Below are 20,972 nucleotides of genomic sequence, written 5' to 3'. Positions count from 1 at the left end.
TATAAACTATATTTGTTATTTGGTAGTGTGACTTGACTTGATCCTTAGCAGGCAGGACTCAATCGTATATTTTGAAATTGTATATAATAAAATATATTATAAAATTCAGATTTTGCGTTCAATAACATTTTTACTCGTTATGATATAATTATTACATGCAGAAGTTTCTCTTAAAAAAATTATGAAAATGTAGTAAACTACACGGCGGTCAGTGTTTTATAAATGTTACTGTAACACTCACCACTAGATGTCAGTCAATTCATAGATTTAAGAATATTTTCCCCATGACGTTTGATTCTTGTCATTTGGGTAAAATATATAATTATACGAAACATGTATGAGGTCAAATCAGACGGTTTCGTATTACAAACTGCATATTTAATTCTGGTTATCGTATATAATATTACCAAATAGAATAAATCAATATAAATAAAAAGTAAAAATCCAACACGTGGATTTAATGACTTAATAAGACTGTTATGGGAAATCTAAAATCGTAGCCTATTTAAAAAACAAAAGGTCGGTGAAGATGCACTCAGATTCCCTAATTTATACACAAAAACGATATCAATAATGTATAAGAATAAAATCCTCAAGCTAGTTGATGCAGCCATGAGGAAGGCGTGCCGTGCGGATGACGTCATCAAACATTTATCGTGCCACATTCCCCAAACGGCGCGAGTGCAAAACCGTTTTCGGTTTATTTTCTCTTCAGTTCTCTGTTGTTGCATTGGACCCTACAGCTGTTTTAGGTTCTAGGCTTCCTCCAGCCGTCTGCAGAAAGTTTGTTACCGTGAGTTTATTTTTTCTTCTTTTCCTAAACTTTTCTCCAAGTTTGCCGTCATTTCTTTGAGCTCTGTGTTTTTGTTGTTCAAACTCTCTGTTCGTCGCCTATGATAAACAACATAAAAGCAGCTCAAGAGTTTCTTCATATTAATAACCGATAACGTCGTGTGTATTTTTTAACACAATTCGTGCGCTGATACAACGTGTGCTTTTAGCCAGTTAGCTTGATAGTAGGAAGTCTCCTCAAAACAAATTTTGTTAAATTAAGGTTCCTTGACACTAAACAAAAGGGGAAGACTCGTTACACTACGTCAAACTACTCTTCCAGCTCGTGACTAAATATTTTGTCTGGCTTCTAAAGAATTTTTTGTCGTAATGTATCACCGTTAGACATTAACATAAACAGATGGTCCCTCAGTGTTTTGATGACGCATGTTATCTTTACAGTACACGAACTCTGGTGTTTCCTTATTTCAATATGCTTGTTGTATCTGTTGAAACGTTATGAGTTAAGGTTCTTATGATTGCGTGTTGGATTTCTTTATCATTGAGGACTTCCAGATGTCATGCTGTAAGTTACACTGCCATCATCCAGAACGAGTGAGGATTGACATTGTAGACTCAATGTTTTTGTCTTGGTGTGAGATTGCCAAGGATGCTGACCTAAAGCAGTTTTGATTATGAAAACTCTATCTGTATATTACTATTTCAGTCGTATCGGACTCTTGGTGACTCCCATCTCTTGCCATACGCGAGAGACTGTCCATGAATTTTCTTAGCAATGATTTTTTTCCGGGTAGGTTGCCAGGTCTTCCCCCAATCCTCTCCATTACATTACAATTCACCTATACTACATGTCTTTCGATAGTGGTGGAAACCCCTGCCGACACAGGGAGAACATGCAAACTCCACACAGAAAGCCCTCCTGGCTCAGCAGGGACTCGAACCAGGGACCTTCTTGCTGTGAGGCACTTAATGTGATCATATTAAGGGATAGTTCACTCAAAAATGAAAATTCTGTCAGTAATTACTCATCCTCATGTTGTTCCAACCCCGTAAGACTTCCGTTCATCTTCGGAGCACAAATTAAGATATTTTTGATTAAATCTGAGAGCTGGCTCACTCCTTCATAGGCTGCTAGGTGATTGATATCTGCCAGCCCAGGAAAGTTAGTAAAGACATCGTTAAAATAGTCCAAGTAACTACAGTGGCTCAACCTTAAGTTTATCAAGTGACGAGAATACTTTTTGTGCGCAAAAACAAACAAAAATAATGACTTTATTCAATGTAGTGTAACAGCGCAGCACTTCTGGGTTGTACGTCAGAACGTACGCTCACTTTTTGCCAACGCTGGTCATGCGTGTGATGCTGGCCAATAGTGAGCCTACGTTCTTCTGACGTACAACTCAGAAGCGCTGCGCTGTTACACTACGTGAACTCCCTCTCGGAGACCCACACAGAAGAAAGTGAATAGTTGAATAAAGTCATTATTTTGGTTTGTTTTTGCGCACAAAAGGTATTCTCGTCACTTGATAAACTTAAGGTTGAGCCACTGTAGTCACTTGGACTATTTTAACAATGTCTTTACCAACTTTTCTGGGCTGACAGATATCAATTACCTTGCTTGCAGCCTATTGAGGAGTGAGCCAGCTCTCAGATTTCATCAAAAATATCTTAATTTGTGTTCCGAAGATGAACGAAAGTCTTATGGGGTTGGAACAAAATGAGGGTGAGTAATTACTGACAGAATTTTCATTTTTGGGTGAACAAACCTTTTTATGCAAAATATTTGTTAGATTCATTGTGATACTGAAGAAATCCTCTTGAAATAGCTATATATCTTGTTTTGGAATGGCTGCTTGTTTTTGAACTTATTTCTTTTAATGCACATGCTTATTTTTTAGCCATGTTTGAAGAGTCCATCCATCCATGCCCATTACTTTTCCCCAAAAAGATGAAGTCCTTTGGTCTGTGTACTTTCATGACTGCGGTTGAGGAGCCCAGATCTGCCTCCTCCCGCATTCTCCCACTAATGCAGACCAGATGGAAATTAGAGCCACTGATACAAGCCAAGTGATAACACTCACAACCGTGTGTTCCCATGCCAAATCCAACCCCCCCAATCAAACACGCGCACGTCTGTGCTATCTGTTGGCCAATTTCACTTAAGCATATAATTTGCCAAAGGCGGCTGATCATTCTGCTGTCACTTTGCATGAAGAAGAGGCACTTAGAACATGCATAACATGTTGTGGAGGTGTCAACCTCGCAGGCATGCACCTCAGCAGCACTATGGGTTGCCACCCGACACAAGCAGGTTGGCATGCGTGACAGTGCAGATTGTGGTCAAGGACATGTAAATATGTGGTGTGGTCTTATGAATTGACAGGGCTTGATGCTTAGTTTTTTCCCAAGGTGCACATGCTCTCCTAAGTTTTGATTTAGGAGAGCATGAAAATTATTTACAGTGGGAGCCAAAATGACTTCCACTGTGGCGGGAGATGGTTTAAATCTTTTGTCTTATCTTTTATTTTATTTTTTTAATCACTTCACCAGATCCCCCGCCCTGCAGCTAATTTCATTGGTTAAGGTTGTAGTGATGTGTAGGTTTAGGGATCAGTGTTTGTGTAGGCAATCAGTACTGTGATTTACATGACCAATAAAATCTTAAGAATCGGCTGCAGGGTGGAGTTTCCGCTGAATGGTTTTGGGCGAAAAAGCGCTTCAGAGATAACACTGCCATCTATCAGTCGGGGTTTAAACCGAACATGAAGCCACTGCTACGAATCTTTGATCTAAACAAATATATAAACTTTTATTTTTATTTTTTAGAATCGATACAGTATCGGCAAACAAATTATTGTGATATTCATGCGAATATCTATACCTACTTACACCCCATTTAAAATGTCTATGCTTTTCTAACCGCTTGTTAAGTCTAATGTCACGCATCACCGTTGCCTGGGTCCAAACCATAGACTGTAAAAAAATATGGACGTAGTGTTTGTGACGTCAGGTCTGTGAAGATAATTTTTGAAGCCCAAAAGTTGGCGGAGCCGGCCTTGGTAATCTTGGCCGCGGGTCACTTCCGTATAACCGAAAACTGGCAAAGAGGCGGGGTTAGCTGAGGTGACGTCACGGCTAACAGACAGCGGACAAACGGCTAGTAGTGACAGCAGCGTCAATCCACCTGTCACTCAAGTGGCCACGCCCTTAATTATGCAGAACTTAATAATATATATTTTTTGTCAATATTGCACACCCCTAATGTACAGTATTCCTTCTGGTCTTAAAAAGCCTTAAATTTGACTTTAAAAAGTGTGCAGTAACCCTGTAAGACATTAAGCTGCACAATTCCTGGTTTTCCATTCCCAAATTTAAATCATCATAAAATGACAATTAAGATGCGTTTTAAAACATTTAACTTTAAGACCTTAAATTTCATAAAGCAAAAATGTTTAAGGGCCTGTAGGGACTTTTCCACATATGCTGCTAAACACATTTTACAGTTCACGGACATCTATTTTAGTCTCAAATTCGAGTGAAGCGATTGCACTGTCGAACGCTGCCTATTTTAATATCAAATCAGCCCTAATATATTGTATTTCATAGCTTGTGTGTTTGACGTGTTCAGTAAACATCAAAGGGCTGATGAAGAATTGATGGCAGATGTACAGTCAGAGCAGTAGGTTCTGTTGTTTTATTTTTTTGTAGCTGTTGAACAACATCAGAACAATGAGGGGATGAGTCAAGGTTTCTGTTGCTTAGAAACAAGAGCACCCACCCAGAAGACAATAACCTCTTCTTTTTCAACCCATTCTTCCGATAATAGTTTTTTTGCCCTCATTTCGTAATTCAACCCCTGATTGAGATATCTTGTATTAATACAAATGACTTCTCTAATGGGAATTTTTCTGTTGTCTTTCAGGTGAAGAGTTCCCTGGTCGGCAGCTAAAGAAAGCAGCCTGGTCAGTTGGTCAAGCCTGTGGATTTCTTCTGGCACTTGGTGAGGATCTCTGTTGCTTTAAGAATAACTTTCACGATTAATCTATCTGTAAATATGTTACAGAACATTTGGTGGGTACTGTTTTAACCAGAAAAGGAAGGAAGTGACCTTGAGATTTATATTGTTGAATTACTTAATCAGTTGCATTTTTTTTTTAGGTAGTAATGACTAATGACTCTTTCAAGAACATAACTTAGAACTTTCTTCGAGCTGCTGTTGCCTAGTTACAGAACGGAAATAAAAGCCCACCTGTGTCACTCAAATCAGTACATTTCTAGCATGGTGACTGTCTATTGAGAGCACTGAAATTACAGTTTTACGTCATGATGTGTAGCAGTATTCATTTAATATAATGAGAGTTTTTCTTGTCAACACCAAGAACTCAGTACCATCCAAACAAATTTAGGCTGACAGACATTCGTTGTCATGGTGAGGGATATAACTGACCATTCCTGACTGAGTCTTATTGTGTGTTCTCAAAACTGGTGAAGATCAGCTGACTTTCATTGGAATTTTCTTCTGAAAACCACTGTAGTGTCGTGCCCAAATCATGGTGCTATGCCTGAATGATTACACCTACTGGCTCTCATATCCGTGATCATGAATTGCCTGCAGAGCTTGAAGTCTCATGTCTGCTTAGGGCTGGGCGATATGGCCAAAAAAAAAATATCACGATAATTTTTTTTATATCAGTCGATATCGATAATTATCACGATAAAAGTCAAATCTTTATTTCTTTCAAGTTTAAAGGCAGATTTTTGCTCCTAAGTGAAAGTTGTAGAAACCAGAGCGTTAATTGTGGTTTTAAACTACTCTTTATTGTCAGAACATATCAGGACAAACACTTGCCAAACTGGTGATCATTTCACAAATCTGAGGTAGAACACACACAAAAAAAATCATTTTTCCTTAACAAAATAAATATCTTTATTGGACAATTAATTTCTTAGTTTCTGCATGTGCTAATTTTTATTTGGTAAAATGTAATATTCTGACTGTTTGAGTTGTATTAAACTTAACCATTGGTCATCCAGTATCATGCATTTAGATCATGATAACCTCACTATCATGGCAAAATGTAACTTTATGGTTTCTATGGTATTTGTATGAAAAACAGTAGCCTAAATACATTATTAAATACTGTAATTATATTCCATCAGTCCTTTAATACATCGTCTACATTAATAATATAATACAATTCAATATGTAACGTTATATCCCACATTTCATGGTGCAGTTAATATTACTAGGCTAACGTTACAGTAAATTCATGGTAAATGATGGGAATTTGTAGACGGAAAAGCCTTATGCGCAGTTTAAACTGGTTTAAATCACTGAGACATTGTGTCTTCGCTGAATTCAAGCGCTACTCACTGGATCTCGTGACGAGACCGGTCAGAGTAAACGCATCTGCTCTAGTGAGCTCGCGCTGCGCTGCCGTTTGGACTTTGAGCCGAGCGGATAAATGGTCCGTGTGGCGCGCGGTTCAAATGAGTTTCGTTCCGCTTTTGGCGCATAAACATTATCGAACTCTTGATATCGTTTTATCGAGAAATTATATTGCGATAATTATCGTTATCGTTTTATTGCCCAGCCCTACGTCTGCTGTATTTTCACTGGCTGCAAGGCTGTACTCTGGTTTACATTCTTCTTTTTCCCAAAACCCTCGAGTTGTCCTAGCAACTCCTAGTTACAAGTCCTAGTTGTCGCGGCACTTCTCGTCTGGTGTGCGACCCCCGTTAGACCTAAGTTAGCCTGGGGGTAAGGTGTCTAATTTTTTGGGTCTAAATTAAGTCAGTCTTTATTTTTGTGAAACAGTCTAACTTGCATTAGACTAGTCTATGAGCAAATTGTATACTTGTCTAACACTATAGACAGGTCTAAAATAGCTTTGTGAAACCGGCCCCAGTTCACGAGCAGCTTTAACTGAGACTCTACAGCAGGGGTGGGCAAACTTTTTGGCTCAATGGCCACACTGGGTTTTAAAATTTGACAGAGGGCCGGTGTTGTGCCGAATTTCGACCCCCGCCAAATTATTACCCCCCTAGTATTGGTAGGTTTAGGATTAGCTGTGGGGGAGGGGTTAGGATTAGGGGTGGGGTTAGGATTAGGCAATCAGGTACTGACTTCAACGAGGGGGGTAATAATTTGGCAAGGGGTCGAAATTCGGCACAACACTGGCCCAGTAGCAGATTATGAAACACAATCTCATGAAAGTGCCTATCTATACCACAAATTTTATTTCTCGTGCCATTTATACGCCAAGAATGTTTTTTGCGTGCATATGCTACGCACTGTAAAACCCCTTGGTTAGGATTAGGGGTGCGGAGTGCGTGCCTATTACACGCCATAAAGTGCGTATCATATGCACGCGAAAAGTAGGCTACTTTTCGAAAAGATCGGGCTGAGCAAACACATTTACGTTGTGGCAACGTCTGCGCGAAATTCAACAACTGAGAGACGACATTGACAATACATTTTTTATGCTAGATATCCCCCATTTAGCATGTTATGTTTTGAGGTTAATTTTTAATTAGTTAGATATTAGATAATTATAGCCTATACTTTTAAAATATTGTTTATCCTTATTATTATTTAATGGGCCTAACAGTAAATTAGAAACAAAACACCTGCAAGTGTACACTTAGAAGAGTAAAAATGACAGAAATTAATTCAACTTTATTAAAACTGCATATGGCAATCAATTTGCACTTCCAAAAGTCATACATTTGTGGAAAAAACGAAATAAACGAATATACAAATGTATTTGTAAGTATACTAAAATAAAACATAAAAAGCAAAGGCAGATCAGAACATTTCATGAACAAAACCGGGTTCTGTACATGGCAGACAGGGGAGCGCGGTCGAAAGCCGGGCGGTAAACGGAATCAGTCAGGATACATCCACTAATCCAGAGGAGCAAAGACACTAAATAGCAGACAAATCAAAGGAAAAACTAAACGGGTGTGCAAGCGGTTACCAAACATTTTGTTTTCTCTGTGAGTTTCCAAAAAAGGAAAAAACATGAACGTGCAACAAGTCTATGCGCTTAAGTCGCTGTCTGTTTGGTTTCCATGGTGACGCGTCATTGCTTGTTACGTGACACACACCGCAGCCACAATAGCGCTGAATGAATGATGATCTGCTTTTGTCATTTTTCCTTTTTTACATTTGTTAGCTATGGCATGAAATATCTGATATTCCGATTGTCAAATATATGCAACGCTATATATATATATAACGCAAAGTATTGCAAGAAAAAGGCTAAATGAATGCGATCTTAAGACAATTTTGTAAATACTCGACGGGCCGTATGTGGCCCGCGGGCCGTAGTTTGCCCACCCCTGCTCTACAGCGATCTGGCAGACACATTAAAGAGCCACAAAACGGTATTTATTGTTTACATTTCTTTAAAAAATGACTAAAGTTGAGACTTTCATATCAAAAGTAACCTAGTCTATCCTGTCTGTCAGCGAGTGGTCAGTGATTTTTCACTGCGTGAGAGCGGCGTGACCTGTCGGACAGAGCAACAGTAACTAAAGGGGGCGGGTCTTTGCGAACGGTCAATTGAGAATCACAAAGTTTTTTTTTCAAATGGAGATCACAATTCTCTCACGAACAGACAACTAAATAAAATAACGCAATTTACTAGAGGTTCTGACAAAATATGAATTGCTGCAGTCTATTTAAAAGGGTTTAATTAGAATGAATGATTTTTTTTTTTAAATGGTTTGAATGACTCACTCATAAAGACTTCACGTGTTTCATGAGGCTACTTTATGAATCACCATTTTTTTTTATGAACCTCATGAATGAATGATTCAATGACAAATAGGCTACAATTTTTAAAGTCATTTGTTGCCACCTACTGGTGTAACAATGTATTCAATACAATCATTGTTTGAAGCTCCAAGTTGCTTTCAAAAGGGAGTGTGCTCTATTTTGATTGTTACCGTAGGCATCAGTGTTTATCCGAACTATAAACTTTTATCCCAGTACTTCTGTGATAACTTGAATTATTGTAAGACAGCAATAACAAGTGTGGTTGAAAAGACTGTTTGTGAAGCTGTTTCATACCTATACACATAGGTGGAGGGTGAACCAACTCCAGGGTAAGTCTAAGGAGATGCATTTCCTCTTTAAAAACACATTTAAATAGAAAGTCACAAAATAGTTTCAAGTTACATGTCGCCTAGCAACAACCTACACATCCCCGGATAAATGCTCCCGATAAATGATTTGTTAATGAAGCGGCTATGTTAACAAACCACTATAATTTGAACAGAAAAGCAAGCATATTGTATGCGTGATTTGGCAGGGCAGCCTATTTGAATAATAAATAACCATTGCCTTAACTAATGCAACAAAACATGTTTTATGCAAATTCTAAATGGATTATATATTGCCTAGAAAGTCTGCAAAGAGCGTGCTTTAAAATACCTAACAAGCTGTCACTCATCTCAGTTCAACATGATCTCACTGAGTCTCTTATTTAGCCTGTTGGTAAAACTGTGTGAACTTTCTTCTTTTCCCTAAAAGTGTTATGTAAAGAGGCTCTCAAAAACAGTTTGGCAGGGTAAAAAGATGTAAATTGCAACATGACAAGTGTAAAATTATACCAGGGTTAACCATATCTGTGATAACAGTCAGTTATCTTTGAAAAAATAAAGCTCAAAAATTGCATTACACTACTGTGTATTCAGTAGGTAAAGTAACTTCATGGGTAAATTCATTCTCAAATGAGATGTTATGGAAATGCATGCAGAATTGGAGAAACATGGTGGAAGGCATAGTGAGCAAAGTCTGAAAATCCACACAAAATCCATGTGTGTAAAACTCCCATCATTATAAACGCTGATTTCACGCAGCCGTTATTTTGAAATCGAAAGCGAGGCTCCGGTGGGAAGAAAACCGGAAGTGTCGCCTTTAATCACAGGAGAGTCGTGAATGTGATTGGCGTATTGTTGTGTTTAATGTATAAAATGAGTTATTCTAAAACTGTACATGCATTTCTTTCATACTTTAGACTATACAGTGAAATTCATTTATAAATAAAATATTTTTTTATATATAATTCAGAAAGTAAAAAAAGAAGCAGGAATGAACTATATACATATCCTATATTGGATATTAACATCCAATAGTGTAAATCGCGGCAGCAGCTTCAGGTTGGTAGTCCAAGGCATTGTTGTTTATCTTTACTTCCCGGGTTCTTCCCACCGGAGCCTCACTTTCGATTTCAAAATGGCGGCTGCGTGAAATCAGCGTATAAGATACTGTATATTGTAACATTTATGTTTGTTTTTGCAATGTTGAATATCATCAACAAATGCAGTGGAAAATAATATCTCCACAAAATAGGCTAGTGTTTCGTAATTCAAAAATCATTTTTGACTTGATAAATGTCTTTTTTGTGTTACTGACATGTTGCTTGTGGTAAAACCACAGTGAAAATTGTTGTCTATTAGAGGTATTTAGTTTAAGTAAAATTTTGTAATCTAAGATGAGAAACAGCTTGCAGCGTTCTATAAATAATCTTAAACCCAATCTTTTTTCACTTTATTTCAGAGCAGAGGCATTCAAAACCTGGCTTAACTCCATAGCTGATCTCATTTAACCCAGTGGTCGTGTTATCGCGTTGCTGATTTAGCCCACACAACACTATCTGCCTAGTGGGTTGGTTCAAAAGGTGGTTTCAATGAGGCAGTGAAACATTGTTTTTCTGTCCATGTTTAAAAGACTTGGCTCAGTGGAAAAGCCTTGGGTTATTTCAAACTGAAAAAGCAACACCTTTTATTGCAGCGGGTACTTTATTGTCATGAGTTCTTCATTGTCTGCTGTTGGCTGAATCCCAGAATTGCACTGATGCCCAGACTAGTGCTAGATGCACTCTCTTTGCTTTATATGGTTGGAAGAACTTCATGAAGAACTTGTATGAAGTACTCTATAACTAATATGTAATAATTAATACATTTCTAGTTAATATTTAATATGACATTCAAAAATAATGTAATACTTGTTTTAGTTGTTTATTATAAGTCTTGACATTAGCATTACAAAAAATTGCATTATTATTGAGACTTTTATATAAATATGGGCTAAATGCAACCATGCAAAGTAACATCATAAAGAATGAATCAAACTGAAATAGTCTATTTTTGTTCACCTCAAATTTGTAGAAACATTGACGAACACCTGTTCTTTTGTATGTGGGTCAGGTTTAATAGGCATGACAATAACCTGTGGTAACCTGATGTTTTGTTTGTGGAAAAATTTGCAGATTAATTTTTGCATGTTGTTTTACTTCGTCTATGTCTGTGACCACAAATGTTTACTGGGCTTAAATGAGACTCTGGATTGATGTGTCATGAACTCAGGCCTCAGTGATGGTAACCTGCGTTTGTGTGACTGATTCTTACTCGATGTTGAGCTGTCAAACCAAAAGTGATCATTTTGCTAACAGCTCCTGACTTAACCTCATACCTTGGCTTTAATACTTCTAAACTATTGGTGGCTACTAGAAAGAGAATGGTGAAGTCAGGAAAATGTGTGCTTTACAGCTGCAGTGCGTTTTAGTGTGAGAGAACCGTTCTGCTCAGCTATGTTTTGCGTCATGGCTCATTTTCAATTTGTAGTTGTGTTTTTTTTTGGTGGACAGAAACATTACTAATCGCTGGAATCTGGCTGTGTCGTGCCTGGTTAGGAGATGGTTATTAGTCCTTAATAGGCATACAGTTTCCATTGGTCCAGTCATCTCCGCTATTACACAATAATCAGGGTATATAGGCTATGTTTGAGAAAATCTGTGGTCATCGATGCAGACGTTCTGTCTTGACAGAAGGATGTTGACATGAATTAAGCTCGCAGCCACATCCCCATTCTCACATTCAAATGTCATCTTGCACCAACTGTGTATAAGAAAGCACTCTTCTGCTCATCTAAAACAGAAAACAATGAATCAAGAGTGAAACTGCAGAATAGCTCTGTGGGAGGCATACAGACAGCCATTCGTCGATAATGTTTTATCAAAGGCTGAGCTGATGCCGTCATTGCTTGAATAATGATGTCTGTAAATGTCATTATTCTCCAGGTGGTCTGCTGAAAGGAAGTCAATAACAGATCACTCAGCCTAAGCACAAACTGTCAGCATACGCATGCCACCAGAGCACTGCCTACACACTGAAACCATTCACTGCAGCACATGGTGTTGACTATTGGCAAAACCTGGGTTTGATGTCTTTGGATAATGTGTGGTGGAACGCTTTCAGCACTGACACTTTTTTTCATTCAACATTGAGAATGTTTGACCTCTGTGATTAAATACAAGGCCATAAAAAGTTTTACATATCTTAAATGGTATAAGAAAATTCGAAATGATCATTTAAAGAGGTCTTAAATTTGCTGAAATTTTTGTAAAAAAAAAAAAAAGTATGCTAACAAAGCACTTGCACTTCATAAAATTGAGGTCAAACCACAGGAGTCATATGGATTACTTTAATGATGTATTTACTACCATTCTGGGGCTTGAAAGTGGTAGTTGCGTAGCTATCAATGGAGGGACAGAAAGCAAAGCTCTCTGATTTAATCAAAAAGACCTTCTCTTACGGGTTTGGAAAGACATGAGGGTGAGTAATTAATGACAGAAATATCCTTTTTGGGCGAACTATTTTTTTTTTTTTTTAACCAGCAGATACCCTGTAAATAAACTATGGAAAATGTAATGATGGCATTAGTCAAACACTTTAGTGTCAACAATGTTTGCTTGTTTATGAAAAGGCAATGGCTAACTACATCACTGGAAAGGGGTTATATTATGAGGAATCTTTTGAGATAAGAGCTTATTGTACCATCATGAAGACGTGCTGCTCTTCTTCCATACCAGTAGACACACAAGATAATGCTTCTTTGTGATTGTCGTGTATTGTTTCTTCCACCACAAACAGAAGTGAAACATGCATCTGAAAAACAGACTTAAAGTTTAAACTTCTCCTATTTGTATTGGTTATTGAATGGCTTATGGACTCATTTAAAGGGTTAGTTCACCTAAAAATAAAAAATTCTGTAATTGAATTAATAACCTCTCATGTCTTTCCAAATCCATGAGATTTCCGTTCACCTTTAAAATACAAATATAGAAATAAAAATAATACAGATAATTTTTTTTTAACATTCTTTCATAATTTTTGCCCATCCATTGAGAAATGTAGTGTGAGTAAATTACATAATTTAAATTTTTGGGTGAACTAACCCTTCTGAATTACTTCTGAACGACCAATGATGGATTGGAAGTAGATGTAAAGTGCCAGTTAGTGTATTAAAATGTGAGGACCCTATTGGAATTCATAAGTTTTATTATTTTCAAGCAAGTGTGCAGCGCACATCCTGAAAAGTGAAACCAGCACATTTTGATCACCCCCTGGTGGCTGGCTGCAGTATAAGTCAGCTTTACAGTCTATGTTCAAGTAGTTTTTGCATTAATCACAACAGCATAATTGCGATTTGATGGTGCAGTCCTAGTAAAGACTTCGTCTGAGGGACAAACAATAGAGTTTGTGTAGACATGGTACTTTGCGTTAGAACACTTTCCAGTTTCATTATTTTTTTAATTCATTATGCAGCATTTACTTGCTTTTGGTTTGTGAAACTGGGCTGTTTTGAAACAGTCTGTGGTGAGAAATGTTAATGGTTTTGGCAACTTTCCCTGAAATGTTTTACATTTTTTGGATCGTTTTAACAAAGTTTTGAGTTACCTAATATGTTCATGAAAAGTTTAAGAGTGTAAGTTCAAATTGATTTCAGCTGTGGTGTTTAAAGTTGGCCTTTTCACTGTTACTCTGGGATGGGTGAAACCAGCAGTGTGGTTCCCGCTAGCGAGAGACACTGTTGAGAGGGGTAACTAAGTGATGCTGACAGCCCTGACTTCACACACCACATAAGACAGATTCTGGTCTTACCCTCCTAAGCTGGCGAAACAGTCCTGATGCATAACAGAAGCAAATGTTTGGCAAAGGTCTTTACACTCAGAGGGGAGTGTGCTTTTTTATTTTGTATTATTTATTTATTTTTAAATACTTGTTAAACCTATATTTGCTACACTGATTTGACTTTTAAAATTGTGGGGTCAATTTTAGATTCTTTTATTGGGTGGCAGCAGACCACTGTTTCCTGAATGGATAAAACAAAACGTCATCTTACTGTGTGAAATCAACCTGTTAAACCAGTTTGGTATACTATCAAATATCTAAAATAGGGCTTGTTTTAAGAATTGTTTAGGAAAGTTCCATTTAAAACTGCAGAGCTGTTCAATAAAACCTGACAAAGAAACACTGACCTGCTAAAGAGACCAGCAATGACGGTGTAAAACCGCCAACCTTGTCTATTATGTTAAAATCACCACAGCTTCTCTTTCCTCCCACACACTGGATGCTTTTCCTCCATTAATGCCAAATATATTGGCTCATATATTTGCACCCCCATTACACTCATGCTTCATCATTAATTCATCACGAGTTTAGTTGGTCCATTCAACCAATTATTTTTTTCCCCAAGGTTGAAAAATCTCACTCTCTAGCAACTCTTTGGAAAAGGGTTAGGGTTGTTCTGTCTGTTCTGTCAATGTCAGAAAAATATAACTGCATAACAGCTCTTGTATTTTTATTTATAGATATAGATAGATATAGATATAGATTATCTATCTATATCTATCTATATATCTATCTATCTATCTATGGGGCTGTTTACACCTGGCCACTTCATGCGTTTTCTCAGATCGGATAGCTATCCGATCGTGAAAAGACCAGGTGTAAATGCCCTCCGAAACGCATTCGAGACGGATTTGAATCCGATCGCTCAAACCACTTCAGGAGGTGGTCTGGGCCGCATTCCTGACGAAACTGGACAAGTGTAAATGCATCTGGTTGTTGAAACCACATGTAAATTGTACTCCTCCCAAAAATGCTAAAAAAATAAACGTGCGAGAGCGTGTTATAGGCTATATTTAATGTTATAGCCAGATATGACGACGCTACTGGAACACGCATCACCTCAGATGAGAAGCTGAGCATCTATTCATTAAGCCAACGTGCAAACTATCGCAAATCAAAGTGAAAGTAAGTCGTAGACGCTTAACACACAATAATCATCATTAAAAGTAAATTCTTAAGAAACGAAATGATCTTACCAGGGCTGTTGCCGCTCTCTTTTATTGCGGTCTTTGAAATTTTAGCTGATGATCAATAAAATGCAGCTCATATCTTTTGCTTTCGGTGACGTACACTCCATTAAATCTGCATATAGCGCGGGAATTGAAGATCGGATTTAAATCCGTTTCGCAAAAACACATTTATGTGACCAGGTGTAAATGGAATCGTTTTGATAAATCAGATAGCTATCCGATCTGAGAAAACACATGAAGTGGCCAGGTGTAAACAGCCCCTATATCTATATCTATCTATATCTATCTATAATAATAATAATAATTCATTACATTTATATAGCGCTTTTCTCAGCACTCAAAGCGCTTTACATAGAAGGGGGAATCTCCTCAACCACCACCAATGTGCAGCATCCACCTGGATGATGCGACGGCAGCCATATTGCGCCAGAACGCCCACCACACACCAGCTTACTGGTGGAGAGGAGACAGTGATGAAGCCAATCAGTATGGGGATGATTAGGAGGCCATGATGGACAGAGGCCACTGGGCAAATTTGGCCAGGATGCCGGGGTTACACCCCTACTCTTTCGAAAGACATCCTGGGATTTTTAATGACCACAGAGAGTCAGGGCCTCGGTTTAAAGTCTCATCCGAAGGACGGTGCTCTTCGACAGTATAGTGTCCCCGTCACTATACTGGGGCATTAGGACCCACACAGACCACAGGGTGAGCACCCCCTGCTGGCCTCACTAACACCTCTTCCAGCAGCAACCTGGTTTTCTCAGGAGGTCTCCCATCCAGGTACTAACCAGGCCCAGCCCTGCTTAGCTTCAGTGGGCAACCAGTCTTGGGCTACAGGGTGACATGGCTGCTGGATGGATCTATATCTATCTATCTATATCTATCTATCTATATCTATCTATATCTATCTATCTATATCTATCTATCTATCTATCTATCTATATCTATCTATCTATATCTATCTATCTATCTATCTATATCTATCTATCTATATCTATTTATCATATCTATCTATATCTATCTATATCTATCTATATCTATCTCTATCTATCTCTATCTATCTCTATCTATATCTATCTATATCTATCCATATCTATATCTATCCATATCTATATCTATCTATCTATCTATCTATCTATATCTATCTATATCTATCTATATCTATCTATATCTATCTATATCTATCTATCTCTATCTATATCTATCTATATCTATCTATCTATATCTATCTCTATCTATATCTATCTATATCTATCTATATCTATCTATATCTATCTATATCTATCTATATCTATCTATATCTATCTATATCTATCTATATCTATCTATATCTATCTATATCTATCTATATCTATCTATATCTATCTATATCTATCTATATCTATCTATATCTATCTATATCTATCTATATCTATCTATATCTATCTATCTCTCATCTCTCTCATCTCTCTCTATCTATATCTATCTCTATCTCTCTCTATCTATATCTATCTCTATCTCTCTCTATCTCTATCTATCTCTTATAGATAGATAGATAGATAGATAGATAGATAGATAGATAGATAGATAGATAGATAGATAGATAGATAGATAGATAGATAGATAGATAGATAGATAGATAGATAGATAGATAGATAGATAGATAGAGACCATTTTAGTCTGAGTAAATGACATAAATAAAAATTTTGGGTGAACTAACCCTTCTGAAATACTTCTGATCGACCAATCAGTCACATGCTCAGATACCGTGACGGTTCTGTTGCGGGTTCCCGGCCTGTGTCTATTTTGAAACCGTTTAGTTTGCCGATAGTGCTGCACTGATCATAATCTGCGGGTCAAATAATAAAAACATAACATTCCAAGTAATCGAGGGTGGATGACAGATAAATCATTATAATGTGTTGAGTTTAATAAAGACACGGAACTCTCATCACGGTAAAACGCCATGAACATGCGTCACTCTTTTACTTTAGTTTTCAACAATGTAATTCTCTTCAGGGAAAACCAATAAAGGAAAACATATCAGGACTCGACATTAACACTTGTCCGGGACACGTGTTTTTTTTTTTTTTTTTTTTTTTTTTTTTTTGAAGGGACAAGTGAAAGAGAATTGTACTTGCCCAACTGGACAAATTCCCTGATTAAAAAAAATAAAATGTAAATTAAAAAAATAACTAGGAAATCACCGAAAACGCCAGGATGATTCTGATTTTATTTCATTTAATGCGAGTTGCGATTGATAGCCTATAGCTGATAATAATATATACCTAATGTAGGCTTCTGACGGTAACAGAGTTGCGCTGTTGAGGCTCGCACAGTTATTTATAACATTATACAGTTAAGAAACATCACACGACCAGAGTGCTGTTTTCCTGAATACCATCACGATTGAAAACGAGACACTGATTTCTTAAGTTCAATAAACAAATAGTTCAAATTAAGTCCCTTACATTTTAGACGCAATACGCTGATTTCACGCAGCTGCCATTTTGAAATCGAAAGTGAGGCTCCGGTGGGAAGAACCCCGAAAGTAAAGATAAACAATGCCTTGGACTACCAACCTGAAGCTGCTGCCGCGATTTACACTATTGGATGTTAATATCCAATATAGGATATGTATATAGTTCATTCTTGCTTCTTTTTGTACTTTCTGAATTATATATAAAAAATTATTTTCTTTATAAATGAATTTCACTGTATATAGTCTAAAGTCTGAAAGAAATGTATGTACAGTTTTAGAATTGACACAACATCATTAAACACAACAATACGCCATCGCATTCACGACTCTCCTGTGATTAAAGGCGACACTTCCGGTTTTCTTCCCACCGGAGCCTCGCTTTCGATTTCAAAATAACGGCTGCGAGAAATCAGCGCATTACTGTTTTTGTTCTTTTTCAGCAGCGAAAATAGTTCCAAACAAAGATCACAGCAGAACCATAGCGCATCTCACTGGAACACTCAGCCATGTTTCATTACTGAATGATTCAGCGTTTTGAACGAATCGGTTGAGTCAAATATTCAATTACCTATTCATAAACTGCCTCATTCTGAATAAATCAGCCTTTTGAACGAATCGTTTGAATGAATGACTCAATGACTCGCTTATTAAAGCTGCCGTCGGCAAGTCTGGCAGATTGGGTCGATTAACCAAAATTTTGAATGTTTACAACTCTCATGCCCCTCCCCACAACCAGCGAGCACCCTCCCATCGAGGTCGTGCTCGTCAGTGCGTCACTGTGCGTGTGTACCTGATTTTCTGTGAACGCGTCCGTCTCTTCAGCATCTATCAACACCATGGACTCGGAGGTAGGCTGCCCTGGCTAATCTATCCATAGATAGCAATAACCGAGGAATTGGAAGCTTGTTAGTAGATTTTCTCTCCGCCATCACGCTTCATGCAATCTCCAGGCGAACTTCAGGCGTGGCGTGTGCATGTGATATTAACGTGCGCGAGTGAGGGGGGATCTGTGGCGTGTGCACGACCTGTGATTGACAGTCAGATCTCACACCCCCCTGCGCTGATTGGACCTGATGAAGCGGGAGCGCTGGATTTTTGCAAAACAAATAACACGCTCCAGGTAGAGTTAGAAGCTCGGTTTTTTTTCTAAAACCACCTTATTTATGTTGTTCTGTCGGATTATAGTGTCGATTACACTGAATATGATCAAAAAAATGTTGCCGACGGCAGCTTTAAGACGGTCGCCTGCCGCCTCCTACTGGCGGTTTAGTTTTAAAGTATCATTCTTTTCAACATTCCTTATTTGTATATTCAAAAAATATTTAAAACGCTCTCATAATCTCATTTAAGGCGAGACACGGCAGGCAAAAACATAGATTTTTCATGCAGTGGTCAGTTTTGAGATTTTGGACTAGTTTACTCCTTCAATATGTGTTCTTTCAATCTACTATAAAGAAAACGTTGAAAATATACATTAAGATGTTTATTTTATTACATTTTGTTTACTTGCGGCAGTAAGTTTCTCCCGAATTTACCAAGAAGTTAGCATTCCAACGCGACATGCCGAGTTCCGTCTGTTTACTGAAGTCTGTCATGACCGGTATCGTTGTAAAGCTCTGAGTCTCCTGCACAACTATGTAACCCAAATATGGGCATTTCCTTTCTATCAGTAACCAATCGTGAATGTCCAAAGGGGGGATTTAAAGCTAATGACGAAATATCATTTAGAGCTATTTAAATCTTTAACTGCCGTTTTCTCAAAATGAGTTTTTTGTCATTCTCCAGTACAAACATCTCAGCCTATGTAGCACCTATGTACACCAAACTTTCCAGTTATATGCTTGGCAGTATTCTGCAGATATTTTCAGAGGGATTTGTTAATAAATCATTCCTGGCCTGATTTATGTGACATTTGAATAAAAAAAATATGGCAACAATTATTATTTTATTTTTTTCCAGTATATTTTGATTTCCTAGGTAATGAAAGCATATATCCTGAAATCCCTCTGAAATTTTTTTCTTCATCTTGTGTGTAAACAAAATGAGAATTTTTTTTTTGCACCTGGCTTTATCATAGGTTCAGATGTATCTACCGAAAATATATGCAAAATCGTGCATATTTAATGAGATAATGCCTAATTTGCATAATTAAACATTTCTAAAATTTCTAAAACTTGTAATACATTTTTTTTTATATACTTGTGTAATCAACTGAGGAAGTTTCATGGTGATATCTATTATTTCACATTTTTACCCTATTCACCTGTAGTGTCTCGCCTTAATACATTTGTAATTTTTCAATGTAAATTATTTAATTTGATTGGTAACAGCCCTATAGTGTCGTATTATTCTAATTGAATGTATTGATCAAATTTAAGAATTTGAAATGAAAGATTACATTTAATAAATATTTAATATACTTGTAATAAAATTAGGGGGGGAAAATGCCCTTTTATAAAAAATAAAAAAATAAAAAAAAGATTCTCATAAGAGTGTTTCCATTGACAATTTAAGTTTGAAGGGAGTGAAGCCTCTGTTTAGGCTATTAAGGAAATGTAATTTTGCCAAAAGAAGAACTTTTATTTTAAATCAGCCTACTTCTGTGTGATATGTTACCATATTGTCATGCTTAACACTGAGAATTTGAATTATTGTAATGTGATGATGTGATGATCAGATGCAGATATCTAAATCAAAGAATATCATAGGTTTGGGTGGTTGGTGGGTGGATTATTTATTTTTTACTGCGGATTCGGGTGACTCAAAGTGCACCAGATTAATGCATTTTTCTTTAAATTGTACAAATTTTCTTACGGGGGCGGTATGCCCCCAGACCCCCCTAGAGGTACCAAGCTCCACCCACAAAAATACTGTGGGAAAAACACAGTAGGCTATATGATGGTCTACGAAAAATACAAATTTAATTATCTTATTATTAAAATACATTATAAGGATTTACCACCTCCGCCTCGTTTTGAGCCAGGAAAAACCCTGTATAGAACTTATTTTTTTATTGCACCAGCGGTCAAAGTCTGCTCAGACATACACATATCCATGTAATCTACTGCAGAGGAGGCTGGTTGGCAGAGACTTTCATTTGGTTTTTACTGCCTGTCAGGTTAATCTTATATATAATGATATCTGCACTCCTGGACTTGATAGGAATCTTTATATCAGACGCCTACTATCTCAGAACTGCAGTACTGTACTTACAGAGACAAATACCATTGAGGATATTCTCTCAATGGTTTGCCACATGTGGGCATAGTAGTGTTGTCAAAACTATCAATATTTCAATAGGTATAGGTACTGATATATCCGAAACGTTTCAAGTAATCCTTTTCTGCAGTATCGATGCATTGATACTAGCTGCACGTTCTCGCTCTCTCTTTTCTCAAAATGTAAATTGACAGTTTGACACACACCCGCCTCCTCATTCACTTCGGTTGAATAGTGTTGGTGTTACAGGTCCTGAATTTCAGAGCGAGGTTGCAGGTATTGTGCATCATTTTACTCATTCATGCAGGTTTCACGCTCACACC

General features: G+C 37.4%; 1 protein-coding gene across 1 annotated transcript in view; it reads left to right on the top strand.

Moving 5' to 3' along the window:
• Positions 1-636: 636 nt before the first annotated feature.
• ncalda (neurocalcin delta a) overlaps positions 637-20,972 on the top strand; it is a 66,800-nt gene continuing 46,464 nt past the window's right edge. Inside the window, exons 1-2 of the mRNA XM_082150495.1 lie at positions 637-793; positions 4,715-4,792. The gene's annotated coding sequence lies outside the window, so the exon portion shown is untranslated. The remainder of the gene's footprint in view (positions 794-4,714; positions 4,793-20,972) is intronic.

Source organism: Leuciscus leuciscus (assembly GCF_965113295.1).
Source record: "Leuciscus leuciscus genome assembly, chromosome: 20".
Taxonomy (NCBI): domain Eukaryota; kingdom Metazoa; phylum Chordata; class Actinopteri; order Cypriniformes; family Leuciscidae; genus Leuciscus; species Leuciscus leuciscus.
The sequence above is the reverse complement of the archived record's forward strand: the minus strand, read 5'-3'. Positions and strand labels throughout refer to the sequence as shown.